This window comes from Cryptomeria japonica, chromosome 9 (assembly GCF_030272615.1).
Source record: "Cryptomeria japonica chromosome 9, Sugi_1.0, whole genome shotgun sequence".
Taxonomy (NCBI): Eukaryota; Viridiplantae; Streptophyta; class Pinopsida; order Cupressales; family Cupressaceae; genus Cryptomeria; species Cryptomeria japonica.
This window is the reverse complement of record NC_081413.1, coordinates 258,314,029-258,323,324: the sequence shown is the minus strand read 5'-3', so window position 1 is coordinate 258,323,324 and position 9,296 is coordinate 258,314,029.

Sequence of the window (9,296 nt, the reverse complement as noted above, 5' to 3'; positions counted from 1 at the left end):
ACATGACTTGTTTACAAACCAGTAATTAAGTAGTTCAGAACATCATTAAATGAAACCATCGAGTATAAAAATTAATCAAGAACATAAATGAAATTTTATTGTTATTGTTACCAGAAGCAGAAGCAAAAGGAGCCGTGAGCAACAAAAACAGCAGAAACACGTATATGGCCTTCGCCATGTATAACTAAACTATGCCCTTCACCAAAGGTAATTAATAATGTGTTGTGTGAGGAAAGGATGAATAACTAGTGCTTATATAGCTCGCGTACCAACCACTCTCCTCCGTGCATTCCGTACTCTCCTTGGTGAGCTCCGCCCAATTCAGCTTTTATGTTTTTTTATATTCGACCGATCCAAATCCAATTTAAAGATCCCTTCTCATCGAGTACCCTAGGTTAGACTTTGTAAAATCTAGGAACTTTTTTTAGTTTTTTGTGACACAAAACATGCTTCAATGCAACTTCAGAATTGTTGTATAATTTCTTGGTAAAAACGATAGATGAATCTGGGAGGTAAAAATAAGAACTATAGAATTTCTTGGTGAAAACGACTATCTGAAATACCCTTGTTTTAATGTTTACATGTAATTCCCTTGTTTTTTAGATTCTATGATTTATTTGAGTTGGAAATTAAACTAGTATATTCCCTGAAATGACTAATATTGCCTTGAAAATACATTGATTTTTTCACTCACCAAGTGACTATCTAACTGCTGCTAGGAATTGATATTAGCCTGGAGCTAACTCCCTAATCCAAGCAACATGCAGAATAAACAATGAAAGAAAAGTATCATTCTTTTTAAAATAACTGATTCAAACATCCCTTTATCGCCCAACTATTTGGTCCTTGTTTTTCTCTCGTTTGAATGCTGTGATGATATTGAGGTAGGGTTGATTAAAGTGTGCATCCTGAAATCATTTTTTTTTCCCTCCTAGATTCTTGCAGGGTGATGGAATTATCTACACTAGTGTCATCAACCATTTTCTTTCTCTTAGCTGCTGTTTAATTTTCTCGAGTTAATCTTTAAGGACTTAAAATGACAACTAAAATAACTACCACTTGCATTCCAACTAGGTGTAATGGTTAGGTTGACAATCATATCTAATTTGGTTAGAAATAATTGTATACAATATAAATAAATTGAATTTATAATATAATATTTTTTTTTCGGAAAATTTGTTTGAACGTATGAAAATAATAGAAATGTACATGGAAATTTAAATGGAGCATTTTGCATATGTAAGCAACCATTTAGTATATACGTGAAACATGTAATATTCAAAGAAGTAAATTTTGTATTTTATGACCCAAATATGTGACACGTTATATTATTTTATATATTTTTTTATCGATAATATTGGATTTTATTAATCTAGAAAAAGAAAGTTACATCTTCAAAGGAAGGAAACAATTACTATCATAAAACCACCCACAAAACCACCAACCACCCAAACCAACCAGCCTAGACAAAACCACCCACCAAAAATCAACTTTGCAGGTCACCAACACAAAAAAACTTCACAGTTTCACTATGCACAAAAATACAACTAGGCGATATAGAGCAAATGAACAAAATTGACATAGTCTGATAAACATAGAAACGGGAATAAACTCCCAACAGAGACAACACACCATACACAATTCACCGAAGACTACCTGGAAGGATTTCCAGGGTTTGTTTCCTACCCACCATCACTACCTTTGTGCATTTGGTCCTCAGCCTTAGCCTTCGACCTGTCACTTCCTCGTCCCCTGCTTCCACTCGAGCTTGACGAATCACCTCCTCCAGCTCCATAATTTGTGCAAATATCTTTAGCGCCTCCCACCCTTTCCTCGCCACCTCTCTGAATCTTGCCCTCACCGCCTCCCACCTCCTGAGAATGGGGATATACTTGCCTCTCAATTCTTGATGGAATATCCAACACCCCTTCAGGCATGTCAAACCCTTCGCCTAGTATAGCCCACTCTAGAAGAGACTCCATGTTGTCAAGGAACTCCGCTGGTATTATCGCCTTCATTACCTTTCAGATCTGCTCGCATGAAGAATCCAGCTTAAGTCTCCACGCCATGATAAGGGAGTATAAATCCGCACGGGTTCGGTATCATTGACCAATCACTCCCAATTATTCATCGAGAACCAATTGCACACTCCTTATTAGTAGGAGGTCCTTAGAGTGAAACATGTTCTTTAGCCTTGGCTCCGAGACTAGTCCCCAAAATGCAATGAGAAGTTTGGATGTCTTCAGTGTGAAATTGGCCTCCATTGCAATCTAGAAAACTAGAGTGCCAACCTCAAACTTTTCGGTGAAAAAATCACGCTCGCAAACCAAAAAACTTCCTGAATACATAGAGAATGACACACGCTTCCCCAATCTCTCCATAAATTCACTCTCCTCAGGCTTCACCGTCACTGTAAGATAAGTTGACATTAATTGCCAACTTCAGTTGAGCTAGTCAAGTACGAAAATCGCACAGGCCGACTAAGAATGCCATTGGACAATAGCGTCATCAAGCCCCCACCATCTCATCACACATCTATCCAATTCACACGTCACATTGGATAATACATCCACAACCACATTCCCCCCCTCCTAATATGAAAAATATGAAAAAATCCTAAAAAAGTTAAGTTTTGAACAAATAATTGATATGAATTTATTTAGTCGCCAACTTGGAGACACTCCTTTCACAATTGCATCCACCACCACTTTAGAGTCCCCTTCTAGATGCACTCTTAGGATATTCATGTTATTGGCCAATTCCACCGCTAATAAGGTGGCCTGCACCTCAACCTCATTGTTCGTCCCATCTTGCAACCTCTATGCCCCTTTAAAGAGGACCTTCCCCTCCTCATCACAAGCTATGCACCCAACACTTGAGATACTCAGGTTACCTCTCAACGCCTCGTCAAAGTTGATCTTAATCCATCCCTACTCTAGCCTAGCCCACACCTCTTCACCTCTCCTAGCCACCTTACCCGAAGGATGAACCCTGGAAAAACCATGAATGGGTCATATTATTTTATATTATTATAATGTTCTAATTAGTGCTTTTATAATTATTATATCATTATTGTATCTTAATTGAACTAAGATGCTAATAATTATATTACATTATATTTTATCTAGAGCAATTATTAAATTATGTTAGTGTATAATTATATTATTTCTAAAATATCAAATTAAAAGTCTTTTTTATTAAAATAATATTTAAATGAAATATATGTTTTCTAAAGATATTTATAGGCTTTTTTTACATAGATTATCTACAAGAATAGTAGCAATGGAAGAATCAAAATGTAAAAGTTTTAGAATTCTTCTTATAGGTATATATTTTTTATTAATAATATTATATAAATTATATAAAATTAATAAAACTAAAGTGTATCTCATTATTATTAATTATTAATTACTAATTATTGAAACTATTAAAATTTTTAATTATTAATTATTGTACATATTAAATTTTTTATTATAGCTATAAAATAATTATTCATAATTAACAACAACAAACAAAAATAATATAAAATATGTTTGTGATTGATATTGCTCTAAATTTCTCTAAATTTCAAAGCTCAAAATTTTAAGGTGAACTACACTACTAAATTCACGCGATCACCAACTTTCTCAATAGCACCCACTAAATTTTCTTAGGAAGCTCCCTCCTTGGAACCTTACCCTAACTTGGAAGTGAATCTACAAGAATCGATCCCTTAAGACAAAGAGAAAATAATTTTATTTGCAAAGATGCAACTCAAAGAAGGCTTATATAAAAATGCAAGATACAAAACTAAGCCCAAGTAAATCATATAAACTCGTTGAAGTAAAAGAAAAATGAAACTAAAAAATACACTTAGAAACTTTAATCATAAACTATTAAATTTATAAAAATTATAGATATTCATATATAATATTATGTATAAAAAATATAATTCATATATAATTATTCACAAATAAAAATAAATAAAATCGTGATTATCAATATTAAACACTAACTTATCCTATAATCCCCAATAATCATCCTTTAAGTCAGTTCATCCCTTAATATAAATGCATCAATTTAATCCTAAATTAATTGAAAAACTAACATTGAAATTAAATATTATACAAGTTAAAGAAAGGCATATAATGGTTTGGAAAACTGCTAGAAAGATGCTGAACTTTGCAACTTCGAATAAAAATAAAAAATGACTGCGCAACATTATAATCTCTATAATGCTTTATGGCTCTAAAATTTTGCATTTGAGCTTATCTTTATAGAATAATGCGGCACATTCTTGGTCATCTTCTCTTTCATGTATTTCTATCTCTTGTATATGTTTCATCTTTTTGCAGACTAACACATCTTTAATCAAGTACTCTGTTCTACTTAAAAGCCCTCGAAATTAGGTATCTTCTAGCGCAGTATTCTGTATTGAAGAATTTTACCTTTTATATTGATATAATTGCAATCATAATAGAATATCACCATAAAGCGCATACACAATAAACATTACCAAAAAATTAATAGGTTGAGGATCATGGTCAGTGTCATGGTGGAGTAGAGATGGCCTCTTTGCATTCGAGTCTGGCAAAAGAGTGCCCAGAATGCTATCATGAGCCTAGAAAATAACATCTTGTCTGAAAGCGCAATCTAGTCAAGAGGGTTTTTACAGGATCCCATAACTAGCAAACCATTATGGGAAATAAGGGTAAAACCATAAACCCAGAACCATCTACAAAGAAAACCATGAGGGTTTTGATTGGCTCCCTCAACAAGAAATGCGATTAGGAGCCACCGAGAAACTATCCCACACCTACTCTCCACCTCAATATGATAAAAAAGAGAGCACCACTCCATCTCCATAGGAGAGAAAAACACGTCATACAGAGATCCATGAGAACGGACATGAAGAGCATAAAAAACCTCACCAAAGAATAAACCAGAAGATGTCCACACCAAAAAACCAACAAACAAAAGCAGCAGGCCATCCAAAACAACCAAACTACCCACAAGAGTGGAAACCCCACAAAACTTGATTGGCAGAGAAAAACCTGTAGCAGACCAACCATAGAAACAAAAAAAACCCAACCCAAAAGACTGGGACAAAATTGATGTTAAGAGGGTGAAACATGAATAATTATTTAATGAAAGTTAGATAAGGAATGTGATAGTAATTATCATACAGATAAATCAAATCCAATATTGCGGCTGTCGACTAAGTCTATTCACAATAAACAAAAAGTAAGATTAATAACTTTGAAACTCTTGCACCACTGGATACTGGAACTCATTAGAAGAGTTTATAGCCCTATGAATGTAGAAATTGACACCTACTGCAGAATTTGGTATTATGCCTACCAAAATGGCATGATGTATTTCGTTATATTCGGTCCTGTATACAGGAGATCGATGGGCATGCCATATTTAAGAGAAACGATCTTCAACTTTGAAGCGATGTATCAGTCTAGATGACACGCCATGTATCAGTCTAGATGACATGCCATAATTATAAGGTGGAAAGGAACACCATAATTCTCACTCTCACCATGTATTGGTATCAAATAGATACTCATGCCTATTCCTGAAACAAATCTCTACATATTGTAAATATCTTATAATAAAATACAAAGAGTTTGTAGCTCCATTCGCATGGAGAATAGTTTAGGTTTTACTTTATTCATATTCTAAAATGAAACCTTTTAAATTTGACTACACCTCAATCCATATTATGTTAGATCAAAATCAATAGAACCATTGTCAAGAAAATGCATATCAGAATATAGGTTTTATCGCTTCATTTATATGTTTTATTTATTTTTTCTTTTTTCTATAGTGTGTTATATTAAAATGAATAGATATGTAATTATAGTTTATTGAATAGTTATAAATAATAATTTTAATCGATCACATTTTAAATTATACATAACTTTTTTGATTGAGGAAAATAAAAACACATATTGTTAGATAAATATAATTTTTAATATGATGAATTAAATTGAAAAAGTATATTATATATAAGCATTTGTTAAATTATTTCTTAAAAAATAGTTAATATTGTTTAAATAAATCTAACATGAATTTTATATATAATTTTTATATGTTATACATTTGTTCAAAATTTAAACATAATAATTAAAGGTATATTTGTCATTAAAATGAGTAATATTATTCTAATCTTTAATCATAGTATCATTAAATTAATTCAAATCTATTATTGAGTTTAATTTAGGACTTCATAGAAAATGGGAAAGATGGTGAGATCTTGAGATACAGGTAAGAGATGAAGCACTTAAAGATAATAGAAAATAATATAAAGTTTAGATTTGATATTCAAATTAGAAAATTTAAAGATATCATCTCTAAAAAAAGTAAATCTTTAGATCAAACCTAGGGGGTTAGGAAATGTTAATTTCACCAAAATAGATCTTTAAATGATATCTAGGCTAATATATGTAATTATCAATAATTAATCTATTAACATAGGAAAACTAGTACAATTAAGAAAAAATGCTAAAACTGGCATAGAGGGAAAGAGGTTCTTAGGTAAATGTTTGCAACAATTTAGATATTTTATTGAAACACATACACCTATGATCCAAAATAGACTTCTACTATTAGATCCATAAAAGTGAGGCTTTGATTATCAAAAAAAAAATCCTTGTTTTTATTACATCATGAACAACTTGATCTAGAAAACTATGGTCATGAATGTTTTAAATAGCTTTCAACATATGATGACGGTCTTAAGCTTTGAATCTTTTCTTCTTATAAATTTTTTCACCTATTTGTAAATAAGGTGGGTAGTTCTTTAAAGCATTGACATATTTTATTGTCAAGTATGGGAATCCAAAAATTTCTTGTTTGTAATGGAGGATTGTGTGCCAATTTAGTACATGTAATTGTTAGAGTTCTCAAGCTCTACAAGCAAAAAACTAGAAATACTTCTAAAATTATAAACAAATAATCAACCCAAATGATATTATCCAAAAATTGAATGTATGTACATAGAAGGATTATTTATATAGAAAAGAAAGTGAAGTGAGAAGGTAGGGAATTATCACCAACTAGACCTCTATATGCGGGACACCTATGATTAAACTTAATAAGTGTATAGGCAAGTTTCATAGGTGTATGTAAGAGGCGTCTCACTAGGTGAGTACACATGTCTCAATCACATGAGGTGAGACAAATATCTAAATATCGTCTAAGTAAACTTAAGTCAATGTGAATAGGTCATCCTAGGAAGTGGTCAACTACTAAGTATTTATGAAATGATACTACTTACACCAATAATAATAAAATTAAATACATTCCAAGCATAATGGATATGAATATGTATATGTCCTTGTGAAATTAAATGTTTTTGGATATGGGAAAACAAGTTTTGATGGGCCCTTGAAACCCATTACAGCCATAAGATCAAAAGATAAACATTAAAGCACAACAAAACAAAAAGACAACAAACTCAGGAAAGATAGCAGACGAACAAAGCACCAGCAAACAAGAGACCAAAAAAGACCATTAGAATCCCAAGCTTAGGTTAATTTCTAAAGCATTTCCACCGCTTCGAGCTCCAGCTATTCCAAATTGTCTGCTGCCCACTTTATATCCTTGATTTCCTTGTTGTGGCTTTGCATCTTTTTAGTTCTCCCTCTCGTTCTTCTCCCAAGCCCTATATCCTTATCATCTGGGGTGTCATCCTTAACATAAATAATGCCTATCCCTACCTTATCCCCTTGGTAGTTCTCCAACTTGCTGATGAGGGCTTTCATGCTGGTCCAGGCAGCCTTCAGAATCTTGTGGCTTTGCTTACCTATTTTTTTGAGTGTGTTCTCAACTCCATCAAGTCTCTTTTTAGTGGCACCTACTCTGTTTTCCAGGCTAAGAAAGCTATTGCGATTAGCATTGATAATATCCTCTATGTTACCAATAGCTTTGCTGAGCTCGCTGAGACAGTTAGGGAGGGAATTGAACTTTTCTGAGCCTAACGCTTGTAAGGTCTTGGTTTTCCCTACTTCTTGGGCCTCCTTGGTTTTAATTCCTGCAATTTCCTTGTGCATCTAGAGGAGCACTTGTTTGAAGCTATCCATGTCATTATTGATGCAAAGATCAATATCCAGGTGATGCTCTTCCTGGTTCTTATCGCCAGTGGTATCGAGATTAACTTCCAGACCAACCTCCCTAACATCAGAGCTCTGAGCTTCTTTCGTGGCCGTATCCTCCCCCATCAGGCCCTTATCCTTTGACTCAGTCATGAGAGGTGACTGGTCCTTAGTGCCCACCTCCTTATTTTTAGAAGTCTTCTTTTTCTGCTTCGGTCTCACAAGGGTTTGGACCTCCTCACTTCCAGTATCCATGTTATTGTTAGTCCCATACTCCTCCTCATACCAGCTATCTTTGTCCTCCCCTCTCTGTTTCTTTTTAGCTGACCCTTTGTTATGTTTCCCCTGCTCTATTTTTTTATTTTTTCTGCTTGACCCAGCAATTTGGGGGTCATCCTCTGTCTCAGCTTCCATTTCATAGCCTTCACCTTCATCCTCATCAGAGTCATCGAAATCCTCATTCGATTCAGAATTCTCAACTATATTCAACTGGACAGTCATGTTCTTGATGTGATTATACAGAATCACCATCAAACCTTCATGCATTATAGGGTTGATACTGGGGTTGGATATGGAATCCTTGATCCCCGCATTAAGGGCACATAAAAGATAATATGGAAAAGAAATTTTATCTTTATACCTAAAATGATTAAGTAAGACAAAGTGGTAGCTGTAAACCCTAGTGTATCTTCCACCAAGCGTGATAAATTCCATTATAGTAAGTAAAACCCTTCACCAAATTAATTTAATTACCTTTGGTGAGAAGTAGGTATGGCTGCCCTTCACCAGTCTAGCCTTCTCCTCCTCATTCTTAAAAAATTTCTTCACGGCAGTGTCTGAAATCTTTCTATCCCTGTAAAACTTGATGCCCTCCATCGGAAGACCTGTTGCCTCCCCAATCATAGTTTTAGTCACCTTGACCTTCCTATTTCCAATGGTTAAGGTTCCTTCATTCCAACCCTTTTTGAAGATTCTCATAATTTCAGGCCATTTCTCCTACATATTTTCCATGAAATCCATCATCTTGGCAGCTTGAAGGATAGCCCAGACCTGTGGATGACTCTTCCATTTCTAAATGGTGGTGTTGGGTCTCAAATCAACAGATTGGATAGGTTCTAAGGAAATGCCAAATCCAATGATCAAACCCTCCAATTGACCTGGCCAACTTATAGAGTGAACCTGTTTGGTTGTTAACTCTCTCACTTTAGGCTC